This window comes from Schistocerca cancellata, chromosome 8 (genome assembly GCF_023864275.1).
Source record: "Schistocerca cancellata isolate TAMUIC-IGC-003103 chromosome 8, iqSchCanc2.1, whole genome shotgun sequence".
In the NCBI taxonomy this organism is placed as follows: domain Eukaryota; kingdom Metazoa; phylum Arthropoda; class Insecta; order Orthoptera; family Acrididae; genus Schistocerca; species Schistocerca cancellata.
Window position 1 is genome coordinate 96023890 of NC_064633.1, and position 20215 is coordinate 96044104.

The 20215-nt window shown below is 49.7% G+C and overlaps 7 non-coding genes across 7 annotated transcripts; all 7 read right to left on the reverse strand.

Annotated features, from left to right (window-relative positions):
• Positions 1-780: 780 nt before the first annotated feature.
• On the reverse strand, positions 781-864 carry Trnal-uaa (transfer RNA leucine (anticodon UAA)). Its single transcript has one exon. It is a non-coding gene; the product is annotated as a tRNA-Leu (tRNA).
• A 1655-nt stretch (positions 865-2519) lies between these two features.
• Trnal-uaa (transfer RNA leucine (anticodon UAA)) lies at positions 2520-2603 on the reverse strand. Its single transcript has one exon. It is a non-coding gene; the product is annotated as a tRNA-Leu (tRNA).
• An 8906-nt stretch (positions 2604-11509) lies between these two features.
• Trnal-uaa (transfer RNA leucine (anticodon UAA)) lies at positions 11510-11593 on the reverse strand. Its single transcript has one exon. It is a non-coding gene; the product is annotated as a tRNA-Leu (tRNA).
• A 1656-nt stretch (positions 11594-13249) lies between these two features.
• Trnal-uaa (transfer RNA leucine (anticodon UAA)) lies at positions 13250-13333 on the reverse strand. Its single transcript has one exon. It is a non-coding gene; the product is annotated as a tRNA-Leu (tRNA).
• A 1656-nt stretch (positions 13334-14989) lies between these two features.
• Trnal-uaa (transfer RNA leucine (anticodon UAA)) lies at positions 14990-15073 on the reverse strand. The gene has a single exon. It is a non-coding gene; the product is annotated as a tRNA-Leu (tRNA).
• A 1643-nt stretch (positions 15074-16716) lies between these two features.
• Trnal-uaa (transfer RNA leucine (anticodon UAA)) lies at positions 16717-16800 on the reverse strand. Its single transcript has one exon. It is a non-coding gene; the product is annotated as a tRNA-Leu (tRNA).
• A 1697-nt stretch (positions 16801-18497) lies between these two features.
• Positions 18498-18581, reverse strand: Trnal-uaa (transfer RNA leucine (anticodon UAA)). The gene has a single exon. It is a non-coding gene; the product is annotated as a tRNA-Leu (tRNA).
• Between the last annotated feature and the right edge of the window lie 1634 nt (positions 18582-20215).

The window sequence follows — 20215 nt, forward strand, 5'->3', positions numbered from 1 at the left end:
GACTTGTCTACGATTCACAGCATCGTGTGTCCCCATGTGTCGACTTGTCTACGATTCACAGCATCGTGTGTCCCCATGTGTCGACTTGTCTCGACTTTGCTCGGCTGACGCGAAAGCTGACGCTTGCAAATGGGCGTATATGTACAGGACACGCGCTACAAACGACTGCGAGAGGCCACATCGACAAACACACAACGGCCCCTTTCATTTGACTGTGGCCGCATGTTCGCGTCTTTGTGTACCGAGAGCAAGGAGGGGGTCAGCGTGCTGGACCGTACCATTACCGCACAGCAGCACGAAAAACTAAGGAAAAAGGCAAAACTGAAGAAACCAACAGCATGCGGACTTCCTAGTTCGTCACCTACCTGAGTACTAACCACGGCCAACGCTGCCTAATTTCGGTGATCGGACATGAGCCCGTGTCGTTGGCACGGCATACAAGTTGGCGAGACTGTTGCCAGACGTGCGGACGTCTTAGTCCGTGTACAGATCACTTGGGATTTGCCTGACAGTCTCTCGCGTTGCCTTTTGGGGAAGGAAAATGGAATAGCCCTGAGCCACAACACAACGACCACGGAAACGTCCGTGAGAAGAGCTAAAACTCGGCACTAGAAAAATATGTTCCGCTATTTGTTTTCGACCGCTCGGGTTATCGGACGTGTGACGCCTGCACTGCTGTCACTGTCGTCTCTAGGAAAATCTCCATGGCGTGTTTCTGCGTAATTTTCTTGTTCTATAACATCAAGGGAGTACGTTAGCTTCAGAATGTTTAAAATGCATTGTCAGATGTGGTGTTCGAACCCACGCTCCCTTACGGGAACCAGAGCTTAAATCTGGCGCCTTAGACCGCTCGGCCAATCTGACGTACGACACAACTGCTCCAGTGACTTCCATCTCTATCAAGGTCTCAGGAAACTCACTCCGAAATCTGTTCCTTTTTTCGGTAGGAAGGAATTATGTCAGTTTAAGAATATGTAAGACGCAACGTCAGATGTGGCGTAGGAAACGCATCCTCCCTTTTGGGAACCAATGTGGCGCGTTGGACCGCTTTCTTCCGTCGCTTCCAGTTTGAACTGTAACTAGCAAAACTTTATTTAGTAATAGGAACATTTTCACATTGATGCAAAGAAACCTAGATATTAACGAACCCCGAATAAGACCGTTTCCTAGCAACAGCCACGCTGTGCATTACGCACTCGTGGGAAGCCAATGAAATACTTCATGTGAGGCTCTAACTGTCGACCTTCACTTTACAATACTTAGGCACTGCCCCGGTGGTACCGACGCATACATACTGAAACGTCTTTGGATCGTCAGTGAGTACTTCATATTAGAACTTTCGTGTTCGCCCTGATGTGCATTAAAGGGCCGATTTATCAGAGAAAGTCAGTTCTGCGCCTAGTTACAGTTTGTCCCCCTAGCAGCACCAGGAAAACGGGTTCAGTGGTGCTCGCCTTGCAACCGGCGTTGAGCGCCTACAGCGCTATCGCCTTCGGCCTCTGGCGCCAGGAGGGAAGGCGACACATCACGGCGCAAGCAGCGCGTAGCAGAAGGCGGTGGTGGTGTGTCGGTCAGCATGGTTGCTTCCCAAGTAGCTGCTCCGGGTTCGAAACCCGGACATCGCACGGAAGTTGTCTCCTTTACTCAGGAGAGTGTTTTCAACGGTACCAATGGTTTCCCTTTGCCCCTCGTAGGCTAGTGCGGATTACGATTCACAGCATCGTGTGTCCCCATGTGTCGACTTGTCTACGATTCACAGCATCGTGTGTCCCCATGTGTCGACTTGTCTACGATTCACAGCATCGTGTGTCCCCATGTGTCGACTTGTCTCGACTTTGCTCGGCTGACGCGAAAGCTGACGCTTGCAAATGGGCGTATATGTACAGGACACGCGCTACAAACGACTGCGAGAGGCCACATCGACAAACACACAACGGCCCCTTTCATTTGACTGTGGCCGCATGTTCGCGTCTTTGCGTACCGAGAGCAAGGAGGGGGTCAGCGTGCTGGACCGTACCATTACCGCACAGCAGCACGAAAAACTAAGGAAAAAGGCAAAACTGAAGAAACCAACTGCACGCGGACTTCCTAGTTCGTCACCTACCTGAGTACTAACCACGGCCAACGCTGCCTAATTTCGGTGATCGGACATGAGCCCGTGTCGTTGGCACGGCATACAAGTTGGCGAGACTGTTGCCAGACGTGCGGACGTCTTAGTCCGTGTACAGATCACTTGGGATTTGCCTGACAGTCTCTCGCGTTGCCTTTTGGGGAAGGAAAATGGAATAGCCCTGAGCCACAAAACAACGACCACGGAAACGTCCGTGAGAAGAGCTAAAACTCGGCACTAGAAAAATATGTTCCGCTATTTGTTTTCGACCGCTCGGGTTATCGGACGTGTGACGCCTGCACTGCTGTCACTGTCGTCTCTAGGAAAATCTCCACGGCGTGTTTCTGCGTAATTTTCTTGTTCTATAACATCAAGGGAGTACGTTAGCTTCAGAATGTTTAAAATGCATTGTCAGATGTGGGGTTCGAACCCACGCTCCCTTACGGGAACCAGAGCTTAAATCTGGCGCCTTAGACCGCTCGGCCAATCTGACGTACGACACAACCGCTCCAGTGACTTCCATCTCTATCAAGGTCTCAGGAACCTCACTCCGAAATCTGTTTCTTTTTTCGGTAGGAAGGAATTATGTCAGTTTAAGAATATGTAAGACGCAACGTCAGATGTGGCGTAGGAAACGCATCCTCCCTTTTGGGAACCAATGTGGCGCGTTGGACCGCTTTCTTCCGTCGCTTCCAGTTTGAACTGTAACTAGCAAAACTTTATTTAGTAATAGGAACATTTTCACATTGATGCAAAGAAACCTAGATATTAACGAACCCCGAATAAGACCGTTTCCTAGCAACAGCCACGCTGTGCATTACGCACTCGTGGGAAGGCAATGAAATACTTCATGTGAGGCTCTAACTGTCGACCTTCACTTTACAATACTTAGGCACTGCCCCGGTGGTACCGACGCATACATACTGAAACGTCTTTGGATCGTCAGTGAGTACTTCATATTAGAACTTTCGTGTTCGCCCTGATGTGCATTAAAGGGCCGATTTATCAGAGAAAGTCAGTTCTGCGCCTAGTTACAGTTTGTCCCCCTAGCAGCACCAGGAAAACGGGTTCAGTGGTGCTCGCCTTGCAACCGGCGTTGAGCGCCTACAGCGCTATCGCCTTCGGCCTCTGGCGCCAGGAGGGAAGGCGACACATCACGGCGCAAGCAGCGCGTAGCAGAAGGCGGTGGTGGTGTGTCGGTCAGCATGGTTGCTTCCCAAGTAGCTGCTCCGGGTTCGAAACCCGGACATCGCACGGAAGTTGTCTCCTTTACTCAGGAGAGTGTTATCAACGGTACCAATGGTTTCCCTTTGCCCCTCGTAGGCTAGTGCGGATTACGATTCACAGCATCGTGTGTCCCCATGTGTCGACTTGTCTACGATTCACAGCATCGTGTGTCCCCATGTGTCGACTTGTCTACGATTCACAGCATCGTGTGTCCCCATGTGTCGACTTGTCTCGACTTTGCGAAGGCTGACGCGAAAGCTGACGCTTGCAAATGGGCGTATATGTACAGGACACGCGCTACAAACGACTGCGAGAGGCCACATCGACAAACACACAACGGCCCCTTTCATTTGACTGTGGCCGCATGTTCGCGTCTTTGCGTACCGAGAGCAAGGAGGGGGTCAGCGTGCTGGACCGTACCATTACCGCACAGCAGCACGAAAAACTAAGGAAAAAGGCAAAACTGAAGAAACCAACAGCACGCGGACTTCCTAGTTCGTCACCTACCTGAGTACTAACCACGGCCAACGCTGCCTAATTTCGGTGATCGGACATGAGCCCGTGTCGTTGGCACGGCATACAAGTTGGCGAGACTGTTGCCAGACGTGCGGACGTCTTAGTCCGTGTACAGATCACTTGGGATTTGCCTGACAGTCTCTCGCGTTGCCTTTTGGGGAAGGAAAATGGAATAGCCCTGAGCCACAAAACAACGACCACGGAAACGTCCGTGAGAAGAGCTAAAACTCGGCACTAGAAAAATATGTTCCGCTATTTGTTTTCGACCGCTCGGGTTATCGGACGTGTGACGCCTGCACTGCTGTCACTGTCGTCTCTAGGAAAATCTCCATGGCGTGTTTCTGCGTAATTTTCTTGTTCTATAACATCAAGGGAGTACGTTAGCTTCAGAATGTTTAAAATGCATTGTCAGATGTGGGGTTCGAACCCACGCTCCCTTACGGGAACCAGAGCTTAAATCTGGCGCCTTTTTTTTTTATTATTTTTTTTTTTTATTTTTTTTTTATTTTTTTTTTTACACCTTTTTATTATTATTATTATTATTTTTTTTTTTTATTCGTTGTGATTTTTTTTTTTTTTTTTTTTTTGCTAGGGCGCCGTAGCACAATATAAGAAATTAAACGTCTTCTTGAGGTGTTTTCTGTTTTTTTTTTTATTTTTTTTTTATTTTTTTTTTTATTTTTTTTATTTTTTTTATTTTTTTTTATTTTTTATTTTTTTTTTTTGGTTCAAATAGTAAACAGAAATTTTTGTGGTGCACAAAAGACAATCACTTCTTAAGTGAAGGTAAGATGCTCCGCTGCTCTGCGAGAGAAGGGAAATGTGAAAAACGAAAAATGGGGAAAAAAAAAAAAAAAAAAAAAAAAAATGCTTTCTGCATTGGTGAGCATCTGAATAGTATCGTAAATTTTCGACAAGTACTGAAGTCCCAGGAATCAAATGGGATTCATACATACAGGTCACTGGCAACCTCTGCGATCCGAAATATTGTATTTGAAGCTTTTAACCGTTAATTATGATGTTTAGCATGTTTCCAAATATCCTCCTGTAGTCACAATGTTGTCTCATTTTAAAGTGTTCAATTTCTATGTAAGAATAATAGTCGAGGAAAGTAGCATGCCTATTCTGCATAATAAACGATGCTGTGTGGCCCATGATCCACGTTGCAGCGTTGTTTTTGGCTCGTGGATATCTCAGTTTTTGTGGCTGAAAGACCTCTAAAGGATCTACACCACAGGGTGTCGTACGGTCTATCACCGACAAACGTTGACGAAGAAATGTAGTAATTTCTGCTGCATGTCCGCACGTGAACCTATGAAGAAGCGTATCGACCCTTCCGCATGCGTCACAGTTGGGCGTTGGATGAAGGCCAATTTTATGTAGCTTTTCATTCGTTGCTACTTTATCGTTGACTGTTAGATACCAGTCGGCTATGACGCGTGACGGTAATACGTCACTGTGCACATTCCGCCATACTATACTCCAATGTGTATGTGGATGTTTTTCTTCGAGACGATTCCTGTGGTTTGTTGTCGTGAGAAAGCCATAAAGCTTCCTGTTCGTCAGGCTTCCGTTATCGACGATGTTGTGTCGAATGTAGCTCATTTCCATGTAGTACAGTCGCACATGTCGGTAACAAAGTGGAATGCCGGCGATATTAACGGGTGGGTCAAGGCTATGAGGCTTCCACCGCTGAATGAGGTTTGTGATGATACTGGTCCTCCGGGTACGGAACTCCTTCCTGATGCGATTTAGGAGCAGGGTGACACATTTTTTGTGTACTTTAATGAGGTTAAGGCCACCTTTGAACGAAGGTAAGGTTAAGGTATCGAATTGAACTTTGAAAATGTGCCCCCTAAAAAGAAACCAACATAACGCTTGTTGTATACTCTTGGCTAGATGGTCGGAGATTGGAAGAATTTGCGCCAAATAAGTCATCTTGCTCGTGATGGCGATCTCGATGGTCTTAACTTTCTGTAGTATGTTCAAGTCACGGTCGGAGTGAAGTATCAAAGCAGCACGTAATTTATTAAGCATGTGTGACCAGTTCTTCGTCAGGAATTTGTCTGGTTTGGCCTCAAAGGTAACACCGAGGGTTGTGTGAGAATCCTTGACCTTGCACCAGGTAACATGGGAAATGTCTCCGATACCGCCACCGATCTGCAAAGCTGTGGTTTTAGTTCTGTTGAGTATTGCTCCTGAAAGAAACGTGAATGTTTGTAAAAGAGTTTCCGCTGACAGAAGTTGTTGTGATGATGACACAGTTACGCATATATCGTCAGCATACGCAATGCATGGGATAGTGACAGACTCGACGCTAAGTCCGATCCCGCTATGCGCCAAGTTGTTCAGTAGCGGCTCCACTGCAATGGCGTACAAAATCATTGACAGAGGACATCCTTGGCGGACGGATTGCTCAATGGAAACTTCTTTTGTAAAATGGCCATTAAGGAGAATCCGTGAGGAGGCGTTTGTAGTAAGTTTGCGAATTAATTCTATGATATGAAGTCCAAATCCTAGTTTCTTCATGCTTTTAAAGAGGAAGTCATGACGTACACGGTCATAAGCCTTCTCAAAATCTAGAAAGATCAGAGCGCCCTGTCCTTTGGTTACAGCATACGAACAGATGATGTCCCTCAAATCGCAGGCTGCCGAAATTGCACTTCGGCCTTGCACTGCACTGTACTGGTAACTGCCCAAAACCTTGTGCATAACGGTTTGCATCCTTAGCTTAATCGATCTGGTGATGATTTTGAAATCGGCATTCAGGAGTGTGATGGGTCGCATGTTTTCGACCTTCCTGCTGTTCCCTTTTTTCGGTAAGGGCAGGATGATACCTTCCGTAAATGCCTTGGGTATAACTTCCAGGTGCCAGAGTTCATTCGCAATCTGGAGGAATGTCGGACCGAGGAGGTTCCAGTAACGCTGGTAAAACTCAGCGCTGAGACCGTCGGGTCCTGGTGACTTCCCTTTCTTTGCACTGTGGACCGCCAGTCGGATTTCGTCCTCTGTGAAAAGAGATTCCAGATTTTCATTATCCTGTTGTGACAAGCGACAGTTCAACGTCCTAAGAAAGTCGTCGCACGAGTTTTCATCAACGGCTTGCTTCTTGTAAAGTTGACTATAATAGTCGTAGACGTGCGAGATGATGTCACGTTGCTTCGTGATGGCATTCTCAGCGTCATCAACGACAGCTTCAATCAACATGGCTTTACACCGTTTCGTCGTTCTCAGGATGTGGTACAGAGAGGCCCGTTCGTCGGCGGCAACGTCCTTGGGGTGGGCTCGCACGATGATGCCTTGCATTCGTTGGCGTTGTATCGCCGTGATTTTCGCTTTATATCGTTTGATCTTTATGTCGATATCGCGAGAAGGATTGGTAGCGCGACTGTACAGTTCTCTCAAACAGCGATAATAAAACTCAATAGTCTGTTTCTGCCAAAAGCTTTTTTGTCGGGCGTAACTCATGAGGGTGAGGCGTAATTTAGGCTTAGCACACTGAGTCCACCACTGGAGAGCGCTATCGTAACGACGACGTTGCCGCTGGAGCTGTTGCCACGTTATGTTCACCTCCTCTTCAAGTTGGGCATCCTGCAGAAGGCTGACATTCAATTTCCAGTAGCCTTTCCCGCGGTATAGTTGCTGGCGGTGTAGGTTAAGGTAACACTGATACGCACAATGGTCGGAGATGTTGACAGGAGCTATGTCACAGTTCACAGCGTGTCGCTGGAGGGCCTCGGACACATAGATCCTATCCAGCCGACTGGCAGAATGACTGGTTACGTAGGTGTACGCTACCCGTTCACCGTGCAGTTGTTGCCATGTATCGTGAAGACGCATTCCATGAATTAAATGTTCAAGTTCGATACATCTGTTCGTGTTAGGAGTTTGGTCTCTATCGTTGAGCACACAATTGAAGTCACCACCGAGGATGAGATGTGCACGATAAGCGCTAAGAAGAATTGGAACCTCGTTTTTATAAAATGTTGAGCGATCCCTCTTATGAGTGCTACCTGAGGGGGCGTACACGTTAACAATCTGCACACCATTCACTCGAAGAGAAATGCCACGACCACTAGGCAGCCGCTGCACATCCGTAAAGGGTATACCGTCGCGCAGAAGTATGGCAGTGCCTACAGCATCCTGGAGATTGATGTTATCAATGAGAACGTAACCGGGCACTTCTAAGACTGTGACTACCTCCTGTAGTAGGGCAATGTCAACGCTGGTACCATACAAGAAATCAGTTAGCGAACGGAGTTTCACCGCACTTTGAATTCTATTGACGTTAAGTGTGGTAACGTTGTAGGTTTGGCTATCGCACATGATGGTTCAGAGGACAATGAGCTCTGTGTTGGATCGTCCTTCTCGACGGCTTTGAATCAAACTCGTGGGGAACGTCTGGAGTACGAAACGAAATGTCAAAACCAATAACGGGTCAGAGAGTGGAAATGTCGCAGCGCGATGGTCATGCGCGAGAGCAGCTACTGCTGCATCTCCTCGTCCTGCCGCCACCACGGCTCATTGCTGTCGGGGTGCTGCGCGGTGCGCGCACCGCCCTGCCCGCCACCGCCGGCTGAGTCTGTCAGCGTGGTCGCGTCCGCCTGGCCACCACGCGGGGCTGCGACTGACGTCAGCGAGTGCCTGCGGGAGCGCTGCTGCAACTGCTCGCTACTCTGTTCGCTCTTCCTCTTAGCCGTTACAGTGCTCTGTTCCCTCTCAGCACTCAGTAGTGCCTTCAGGTGTTTTGTTTGTTCTCGAATGCGTGCTTGCCTCGCTGTGTCCTCGCAGCGCACGGAGCAGGAAGATTGAGGTTCAGACTCGCTGCCACTTTCTGACACGTGTACGGGTCTCAAATCATCCGTCTTTCCCTCTTTTCTACTATTCCCTTTGCTTCTCCTTCGACGGCCTTTCTTCGATTCTGCTGCAGTCTCTACCGATAGGGGTGGCTCAGGCATACTGATCTGCACCCGCTCCTGTATCTCAGACGGCTTAGTTTCAGAGGTGGCTGGGGCATCGTTGGTGTCCAGCGGTAACTGCCCCGGTGAGGATGACGGTGCCGGATCGACATCCGTCCTACCGCGAATGTCTTTGGCACTGCATTCCACCTGAACTGGCATCTCCGCATCGCTAACACGTTCCGGCTGCCGAGGTGGTGGTACCGTCCCCGCGACGACCTCACTCAATAGCGGAACAAGCTTTTCACTAGCGTCTGCAGGATGTTCCCGTGGAAGTTGAAATGGACGTCGACGTGTACAGTTCATCCGCAGATGTTCCGTTGAATGGCAGATCGAACAGGTAGGGGGTTGTCCAATGTAAGTTACCTGTGCACGACAGCCGCCAATGGCAACATACGAAGGTATATGCTTTTTTAAGTCGACACGTACACTTCGCACCCCGCTGTTAACTTGGTAGCGATATGCACTCGACCATTTTTCATTGGTAACTGACAAAACAGCGCCGTACAGTGACAGAGAACGTGCAATCAGATCATTAGGGCACTCGGGTGGCACATTAAATACCCTGACGGTTCTCACTCCGTATCCCGAAGGCACGATTTGGACGTTACTAATACTGCCATCATTATGACGAAATGATCTCACACCAGCATGCTCCTCAACGAATTTCTCATAAGTGTCACTCGAAATAAATTTGATAAATAACGAGTACTGCACAAAGTCCAACTGGAACGTGTCGACTATATCTTCCGGCAATTTCAGATCCTCAAAAATCCACTCATGGATTTCAAAAGCCGTCGGTCGCAAGGCAGCACGATCGAAAACACATTGAACGCTGTTCGCTCTGTTAATTGTCGACATCTTACTTACAACAGTGGTACAGAAACAAACGTTAACAGCGCTCGCACACGCTGCTCAGCTCTCCACCGCAGCACTGCTCGCGACGTAAACACTGGCCCGCGCTACCGCCCGTCACCGCGCGATGTGCACTGGCCGAGTGCCTGAGCACGACTGAACCCTTAGACCGCTCGGCCAATCTGACGTACGACACAACCGCTCCAGTGACTTCCATCTCTATCAAGGTCTCAGGAACCTCACTCCGAAATCTGTTTCTTTTTTCGGTAGGAAAGGAATTATGTCAGTTTAAGAATATGTAAGACGCAACGTCAGATGTGGCGTAGGAAACGCATCCTCCCTTTTGGGAACCAATGTGGCGCGTTGGACCGCTTTCTTCCGTCGCTTCCAGTTTGAACTGTAACTAGCAAAACTTTATTTAGTAATAGGAACATTTTCACATTGATGCAAAGAAACCTAGATATTAACGAACCCCGAATAAGACCGTTTCCTAGCAACAGCCACGCTGTGCATTACGCACTCGTGGGAAGCCAATGAAATACTTCATGTGAGGCTCTAACTGTCGACCTTCACTTTACAATACTTAGGCACTGCCCCGGTGGTACCGACGCATACATACTGAAACGTCTTTGGATCGTCAGTGAGTACTTCATATTAGAACTTTCGTGTTCGCCCTGATGTGCATTAAAGGGCCGATTTATCAGAGAAAGTCAGTTCTGCGCCTAGTTACAGTTTGTCCCCCTAGCAGCACCAGGAAAACGGGTTCAGTGGTGCTCGCCTTGCAACCGGCGTTGAGCGCCTACAGCGCTATCGCCTTCGGCCTCTGGCGCCAGGAGGGAAGGCGACACATCACGGCGCAAGCAGCGCGTAGCAGAAGGCGGTGGTGGTGTGTCGGTCAGCATGGTTGCTTCCCAAGTAGCTGCTCCGGGTTCGAAACCCGGACATCGCACGGAAGTTGTCTCCTTTACTCAGGAGAGTGTTTTCAACGGTACCAATGGTTTCCCTTTGCCCCTCGTAGGCTAGTGCGGATTACGATTCACAGCATCGTGTGTCCCCATGTGTCGACTTGTCTACGATTCACAGCATCGTGTGTCCCCATGTGTCGACTTGTCTACGATTCACAGCATCGTGTGTCCCCATGTGTCGACTTGTCTCGACTTTGCTCGGCTGACGCGAAAGCTGACGCTTGCAAATAGGCGTATATGTACAGGACACGCGCTACAAACGACTGCGAGAGGCCACATCGACAAACACACAACGGCCCCTTTCATTTGACTGTGGCCGCATGTTCGCGTCTTTGCGTACCGAGAGCAAGGAGGGGGTCAGCGTGCTGGACCGTACCATTACCGCACAGCAGCACGAAAAACTAAGGAAAAAGGCAAAACTGAAGAAACCAACAGCACGCGGACTTCCTAGTTCGTCACCTACCTGAGTACTAACCACGGCCAACGCTGCCTAATTTCGGTGATCGGACATGAGCCCGTGTCGTTGGCACGGCATACAAGTTGGCGAGACTGTTGCCAGACGTGCGGACGTCTTAGTCCGTGTACAGATCACTTGGGATTTGCCTGACAGTCTCTCGCGTTGCCTTTTGGGGAAGGAAAATGGAATAGCCCTGAGCCACAAAACAACGACCACGGAAACGTCCGTGAGAAGAGCTAAAACTCGGCACTAGAAAAATATGTTCCGCTATTTGTTTTCGACCGCTCGGGTTATCGGACGTGTGACGCCTGCACTGCTGTCACTGTCGTCTCTAGGAAAATCTCCACGGCGTGTTTCTGCGTAATTTTCTTGTTCTATAACATCAAGGGAGTACGTTAGCTTCAGAATGTTTAAAATGCATTGTCAGATGTGGGGTTCGAACCCACGCTCCCTTACGGGAACCAGAGCTTAAATCTGGCGCCTTAGACCGCTCGGCCAATCTGACGTACGACACAACCGCTCCAGTGACTTCCATCTCTATCAAGGTCTCAGGAACCTCACTCCGAAATCTGTTTCTTTTTTCGGTAGGAAGGAATTATGTCAGTTTAAGAATATGTAAGACGCAACGTCAGATGTGGCGTAGGAAACGCATCCTCCCTTTTGGGAACCAATGTGGCGCGTTGGACCGCTTTCTTCCGTCGCTTCCAGTTTGAACTGTAACTAGCAAAACTTTATTTAGTAATAGGAACATTTTCACATTGATGCAAAGAAACCTAGATATTAACGAACCCCGAATAAGACCGTTTCCTAGCAACAGCCACGCTGTGCATTACGCACTCGTGGGAAGGCAATGAAATACTTCATGTGAGGCTCTAACTGTCGACCTTCACTTTACAATACTTAGGCACTGCCCCGGTGGTACCGACGCATACATACTGAAACGTCTTTGGATCGTCAGTGAGTACTTCATATTAGAACTTTCGTGTTCGCCCTGATGTGCATTAAAGGGCCGATTTATCAGAGAAAGTCAGTTCTGCGCCTAGTTACAGTTTGTCCCCCTAGCAGCACCAGGAAAACGGGTTCAGTGGTGCTCGCCTTGCAACCGGCGTTGAGCGCCTACAGCGCTATCGCCTTCGGCCTCTGGCGCCAGGAGGGAAGGCGACACATCACGGCGCAAGCAGCGCGTAGCAGAAGGCGGTGGTGGTGTGTCGGTCAGCATGGTTGCTTCCCAAGTAGCTGCTCCGGGTTCGAAACCCGGACATCGCACGGAAGTTGTCTCCTTTACTCAGGAGAGTGTTTTCAACGGTACCAATGGTTTCCCTTTGCCCCTCGTAGGCTAGTGCGGATTACGATTCACAGCATCGTGTGTCCCCATGTGTCGACTTGTCTACGATTCACAGCATCGTGTGTCCCCATGTGTCGACTTGTCTACGATTCACAGCATCGTGTGTCCCCATGTGTCGACTTGTCTCGACTTTGCGAAGGCTGACGCGAAAGCTGACGCTTGCAAATGGGCGTATATGTACAGGACACGCGCTACAAACGACTGCGAGAGGCCACATCGACAAACACACAACGGCCCCTTTCATTTGACTGTGGCCGCATGTTCGCGTCTTTGCGGACCGAGAGCAAGGAGGGGGTCAGCGTGCTGGACCGTACCATTACCGCACAGCAGCACGAAAAACTAAGGAAAAAGGCAAAACTGAAGAAACCAACAGCACGCGGACTTCCTAGTTCGTCACCTACCTGAGTACTAACCACGGCCAACGCTGCCTAATTTCGGTGATCGGACATGAGCCCGTGTCGTTGGCACGGCATACAAGTTGGCGAGACTGTTGCCAGACGTGCGGACGTCTTAGTCCGTGTACAGATCACTTGGGATTTGCCTGACAGTCTCTCGCGTTGCCTTTTGGGGAAGGAAAATGGAATAGCCCTGAGCCACAAAACAACGACCACGGAAACGTCCGTGAGAAGAGCTAAAACTCGGCACTAGAAAAATATGTTCCGCTATTTGTTTTCGACCGCTCGGGTTATCGGACGTGTGACGCCTGCACTGCTGTCACTGTCGTCTCTAGGAAAATCTCCACGGCGTGTTTCTGCGTAATTTTCTTGTTCTATAACATCAAGGGAGTACGTTAGCTTCAGAATGTTTAAAATGCATTGTCAGATGTGGGGTTCGAACCCACGCTCCCTTACGGGAACCAGAGCTTAAATCTGGCGCCTTAGACCGCTCGGCCAATCTGACGTACGACACAACCGCTCCAGTGACTTCCATCTCTATCAAGGTCTCAGGAACCTCACTCCGAAATCTGTTTCTTTTTTCGGTAGGAAGGAATTATGTCAGTTTAAGAATATGTAAGACGCAACGTCAGATGTGGCGTAGGAAACGCATCCTCCCTTTTGGGAACCAATGTGGCGCGTTGGACCGCTTTCTTCCGTCGCTTCCAGTTTGAACTGTAACTAGCAAAACTTTATTTAGTAATAGGAACATTTTCACATTGATGCAAAGAAACCTAGATATTAACGAACCCCGAATAAGACCGTTTCCTAGCAACAGCCACGCTGTGCATTACGCACTCGTGGGAAGGCAATGAAATACTTCATGTGAGGCTCTAACTGTCGACCTTCACTTTACAATACTTAGGCACTGCCCCGGTGGTACCGACGCATACATACTGAAACGTCTTTGGATCGTCAGTGAGTACTTCATATTAGAACTTTCGTGTTCGCCCTGATGTGCATTAAAGGGCCGATTCATCAGAGAAAGTCAGTTCTGCGCCTAGTTACAGTTTGTCCCCCTAGCAGCACCAGGAAAACGGGTTCAGTGGTGCTCGCCTTGCAACCGGCGTTGAGCGCCTACAGCGCTATCGCCTTCGGCCTCTGGCGCCAGGAGGGAAGGCGACACATCACGGCGCAAGCAGCGCGTAGCAGAAGGCGGTGGTGGTGTGTCGGTCAGCATGGTTGCTTCCCAAGTAGCTGCTCCGGGTTCGAAACCCGGACATCGCACGGAAGTTGTCTCCTTTACTCAGGAGAGTGTTTTCAACGGTACCAATGGTTTCCCTTTGCCCCTCGTAGGCTAGTGCGGATTACGATTCACAGCATCGTGTGTCCCCATGTGTCGACTTGTCTACGATTCACAGCATCGTGTGTCCCCATGTGTCGACTTGTCTACGATTCACAGCATCGTGTGTCCCCATGTGTCGACTTGTCTCGACTTTGCGAAGGCTGACGCGAAAGCTGACGCTTGCAAATGGGCGTATATGTACAGGACACGCGCTACAAACGACTGCGAGAGGCCACATCGACAAACACACAACGGCCCCTTTCATTTGACTGTGGCCGCATGTTCGCGTCTTTGCGGACCGAGAGCAAGGAGGGGGTCAGCGTGCTGGACCGTACCATTACCGCACAGCAGCACGAAAAACTAAGGAAAAAGGCAAAACTGAAGAAACCAACAGCACGCGGACTTCCTAGTTCGTCACCTACCTGAGTACTAACCACGGCCAACGCTGCCTAATTTCGGTGATCGGACATGAGCCCGTGTCGTTGGCACGGCATACAAGTTGGCGAGACTGTTGCCAGACGTGCGGACGTCTTAGTCCGTGTACAGATCACTTGGGATTTGCCTGACAGTCTCTCGCGTTGCCTTTTGGGGAAGGAAAATGGAATAGCCCTGAGCCACAAAACAACGACCACGGAAACGTCCGTGAGAAGAGCTAAAACTCGGCACTAGAAAAATATGTTCCGCTATTTGTTTTCGACCGCTCGGGTTATCGGACGTGTGACGCCTGCACTGCTGTCACTGTCGTCTCTAGGAAAATCTCCACGGCGTGTTTCTGCGTAATTTTCTTGTTCTATAACATCAAGGGAGTACGTTAGCTTCAGAATGTTTAAAATGCATTGTCAGATGTGGGGTTCGAACCCACGCTCCCTTACGGGAACCAGAGCTTAAATCTGGCGCCTTAGACCGCTCGGCCAATCTGACGTACGACACAACCGCTCCAGTGACTTCCATCTTTATCAAGGTCTCAGGAACCTCACTCCGAAATCTGTTTCTTTTTTCGGTAGGAAGGAATTATGTCAGTTTAAGAATATGTAAGACGCAACGTCAGATGTGGCGTAGGAAACGCATCCTCCCTTTTGGGAACCAATGTGGCGCGTTGGACCGCTTTCTTCCGTCGCTTCCAGTTTGAACTGTAACTAGCAAAACTTTATTTAGTAATAGGAACATTTTCACATTGATGCAAAGAAACCTAGATATTAACGAACCCCGAATAAGACCGTTTCCTAGCAACAGCCACGCTGTGCATTACGCACTCGTGGGAAGGCAATGAAATACTTCATGTGAGGCTCTAACTGTCGACCTTCACTTTACAATACTTAGGCACTGCCCCGGTGGTACCGACGCATACATACTGAAACGTCTTTGGATCGTCAGTGAGTACTTCATATTAGAACTTTCGTGTTCGCCCTGATGTGCATTAAAGGGCCGATTCATCAGAGAAAGTCAGTTCTGCGCCTAGTTACAGTTTGTCCCCCTAGCAGCACCAGGAAAACGGGTTCAGTGGTGCTCGCCTTGCAACCGGCGTTGAGCGCCTACAGCGCTATCGCCTTCGGCCTCTGGCGCCAGGAGGGAAGGCGACACATCACGGCGCAAGCAGCGCGTAGCAGAAGGCGGTGGTGGTGTGTCGGTCAGCATGGTTGCTTCCCAAGTAGCTGCTCCGGGTTCGAAACCCGGACATCGCACGGAAGTTGTCTCCTTTACTCAGGAGAGTGTTTTCAACGGTACCAATGGTTTCCCTTTGCCCCTCGTAGGCTAGTGCGGATTACGATTCACAGCATCGTGAGTCCCCATGTGTCGACTTGTCTACGATTCACAGCATCGTGTGTCCCCATGTGTCGACTTGTCTACGATTCACAGCATCGTGTGTCCCCATGTGTCGACTTGTCTCGACTTTGCTCGGCTGACGCTTGCAAATAGGCGTATATGTACAGGACACGCGCTACAAACGACTGCGAGAGGCCACATCGACAAACACACAACGGCCCCTTTCATTTGACTGTGGCCGCATGTTCACGTCTTTGCGTACCGAGAGCAAGGAGGGGGTCAGCGTGCTGGACCGTACCATTACCGCACAGCAGCACGAAAAACTAAGGAAAAAGGCAAAACTGAAGAAACCAACAGCACGCGGACTTCCTAGTTCGTCACCTACCTGAGTACTAACCACGGCCAACGCTGCCTAATTTCGGTGATCGGACATGAGCCCGTGTCGTTGGCACGGCATACAAGTTGGCGAGACTGTTGCCAGACGTGCGGACGTCTTAGTCCGTGTACAGATCACTTGGGATTTGCCTGACAGTCTCTCGCGTTGCCTTTTGGGGAAGGAAAATGGAATAGCCCTGAGCCACAAAACAACGACCACGGAAACGTCCGTGAGAAGAGCTAAAACTCGGCACTAGAAAAATATGTTCCGCTATTTGTTTTCGACCGCTCGGGTTATCGGACGTGTGACGCCTGCACTGCTGTCACTGTCGTCTCTAGGAAAATCTCCACGGCGTGTTTCTGCGTAATTTTCTTGTTCTATAACATCAAGGGAGTACGTTAGCTTCAGAATGTTTAAAATGCATTGTCAGATGTGGGGTTCGAACCCACGCTCCCTTACGGGAACCAGAGCTTAAATCTGGCGCCTTAGACCGCTCGGCCAATCTGACGTACGACACAACCGCTCCAGTGACTTCCATCTCTATCAAGGTCTCAGGAACCTCACTCCGAAATCTGTTTCTTTTTTCGGTAGGAAAGGAATTATGTCAGTTTAAGAATATGTAAGACGCAACGTCAGATGTGGCGTAGGAAACGCATCCTCCCTTTTGGGAACCAATGTGGCGCGTTGGACCGCTTTCTTCCGTCGCTTCCAGTTTGAACTGTAACTAGCAAAACTTTATTTAGTAATAGGAACATTTTCACATTGATGCAAAGAAACCTAGATATTAACGAACCCCGAATAAGACCGTTTCCTAGCAACAGCCACGCTGTGCATTACGCACTCGTGGGAAGGCAATGAAATACTTCATGTGAGGCTCTAACTGTCGACCTTCACTTTACAATACTTAGGCACTGCCCCGGTGGTACCGACGCATACATACTGAAACGTCTTTGGATCGTCAGTGAGTACTTCATATTAGAACTTTCGTGTTCGCCCTGATGTGCATTAAAGGGCCGATTCATCAGAGAAAGTCAGTTCTGCGCCTCGTTACAGTTTGTCCCCCTAGCAGCACCAGGAAAACGGGTTCAGTGGTGCTCGCCTTGCAACCGGCGTTGAGCGCCTACAGCGCTATCGCCTTCGGCCTCTGGCGCCAGGAGGGAAGGCGACACATCACGGCGCAAGCAGCGCGTAGCAGAAGGCGGTGGTGGTGTGTCGGTCAGCATGGTTGCTTCCCAAGTAGCTGCTCCGGGTTCGAAACCCGGACATCGCACGGAAGTTGTCTCCTTTACTCAGGAGAGTGTTTTCAACGGTACCAATGGTTTCCCTTTGCCCCTCGTAGGCTAGTGCGGATTACGATTCACAGCATCGTGTGTCCCCATGTGTCGACTTGTCTACGATTCACAGCATCGTGTGTCCCCATGTGTCGACTTGTCTACGATTCACAGCATCGTGTGTCCCCATGTGTCGACTTGTCTACGATTCACAGCATCGTGTGTCCCCATGTGTCGACTTGTCTCGACTTTGCTCGGCTGACGCGAAAGCTGACGCTTGCAAATGGGCGTATATGTACAGGACACGCGCTACAAACGACTGCGAGAGGCCACATCGACAAACACACAACGGCCCCTTTCATTTGACTGTGGCCGCATGTTCGCGTCTTTGCGTACCGAGAGCAAGGAGGGGGTCAGCGTGCTGGACCGTACCATTACCGCACAGCAGCACGAAAAACTAAGGAAAAAGGCAAAACTGAAGAAACCAACAGCACGCGGACTTCCTAGTTCGTCACCTACCTGAGTACTAACCACGGCCAACGCTGCCTAATTTCGGTGATCGGACATGAGCCCGTGTCGTTGGCACGGCATACAAGTTGGCGAGACTGTTGCCAGACGTGCGGACGTCTTAGTCCGTGTACAGATCACTTGGGATTTGCCTGACAGTCTCTCGCGTTGCCTTTTGGGGAAGGAAAATGGAATAGCCCTGAGCCACAAAACAACGACCACGGAAACGTCCGTGAGAAGAGCTAAAACTCGGCACTAGAAAAATATGTTCCGCTATTTGTTTTCGACCGCTCGGGTTATCGGACGTGTGACGCCTGCACTGCTGTCACTGTCGTCTCTAGGAAAATCTCCATGGCGTGTTTCTGCGTAATTTTCTTGTTCTATAACATCAAGGGAGTACGTTAGCTTCAGAATGTTTAAAATGCATTGTCAGATGTGGGGTTCGAACCCACGCTCCCTTACGGGAACCAGAGCTTAAATCTGGCGCCTTAGACCGCTCGGCCAATCTGACGTACGACACAACTGCTCCAGTGACTTCCATCTCTATCAAGGTCTCAGGAAACTCACTCCGAAATCTGTTCCTTTTTTCGGTAGGAAGGAATTATGTCAGTTTAAGAATATGTAAGACGCAACGTCAGATGTGGCGTAGGAAACGCATCCTCCCTTTTGGGAACCAATGTGGCGCGTTGGACCGCTTTCTTCCGTCGCTTCCAGTTTGAACTGTAACTAGCAAAACTTTATTTAGTAATAGGAACATTTTCACATTGATGCAAAGAAACCTAGATATTAGCGAACCCCGAATAAGACCGTTTCCTAGCAACAGCCACGCTGTGCATTACGCACTCGTGGGAAGCCAATGAAATACTTCATGTGAGGCTCTAACTGTCGACCTTCACTTTACAATACTTAGGCACTGCCCCGGTGATACCTACGCATACATACTGAAACGTCTTTAGATCGTCAGTGAGTACTTCATATTAGAACTTTCGTGTTCGCCCTGATGTGCATTAAAGGGCCGATTTATCAGAGAAAGTCAGTTCTGCGCCTAGTTACAGTTTGTCGCCCTAGCAGCACCAGGAAAACGGGTTCAGTGGTGCTCGCCTTGCAACCGGCGTTGAGCGCCTACAGCGCTATCGCCTTCGGCCTCTGGCGCCAGGAGGGAAGGCGACACATCACGGCGCAAGCAGCGCGTAGCAGAAGGCGGTGGTGGTGTGTCGGTCAGCATGGTTGCTTCCCAAGTAGCTGCTCCGGGTTCGAAACCCGGACATCGCACGGAAGTTGTCTCCTTTACTCAGGAGAGTGTTTTCAACGGTACCAATGGTTTCCCTTTGCCCCTCGTAGGCTAGTGCGGATTACGATTCACAGCATCGTGTGTCCCCATGTGTCGACTTGTCTACGATTCACAGCATCGTGTGTCCCCATGTGTCGACTTGTCTACGATTCACAGCATCGTGTGTCCCCATGTGTCGACTTGTCTCGACTTTGCTCGGCTGACGCGAAAGCTGACGCTTGCAAATGGGCGTATATGTACAGGACACGCGCTACAAACGACTGCGAGAGGCCACATCGACAAACACACAACGGCCCCTTTCATTTGACTGTGGCCGCATGTTCGCGTCTTTGCGTACCGAGAGCAAGGAGGGGGTCAGCGTGCTGGACCGTACCATTACCGCACAGCAGCACGAAAAACTAAGGAAAAAGGCAAAACTGAAGAAACCAACAGCACGCGGACTTCCTAGTTCGTCACCTACCTGAGTACTAACCACGGCCAACGCTGCCTAATTTCGGTGATCGGACATGAGCCCGTGTCGTTGGCACGGCATACAAGTTGGCGAGACTGTTGCCAGACGTGCGGACGTCTTAGTCCGTGTACAGATCACTTGGGATTTGCCTGACAGTCTCTCGCGTTGCCTTTTGGGGAAGGAAAATGGAATAGCCCTGAGCCACAAAACAACGACCACGGAAACGTCCGTGAGAAGAGCTAAAACTCGGCACTAGAAAAATATGTTCCGCTATTTGTTTTCGACCGCTCGGGTTATCGGACGTGTGACGCCTGCACTGCTGTCACTGTCGTCTCTAGGAAAATCTCCATGGCGTGTTTCTGCGTAATTTTCTTGTTCTATAACATCAAGGGAGTACGTTAGC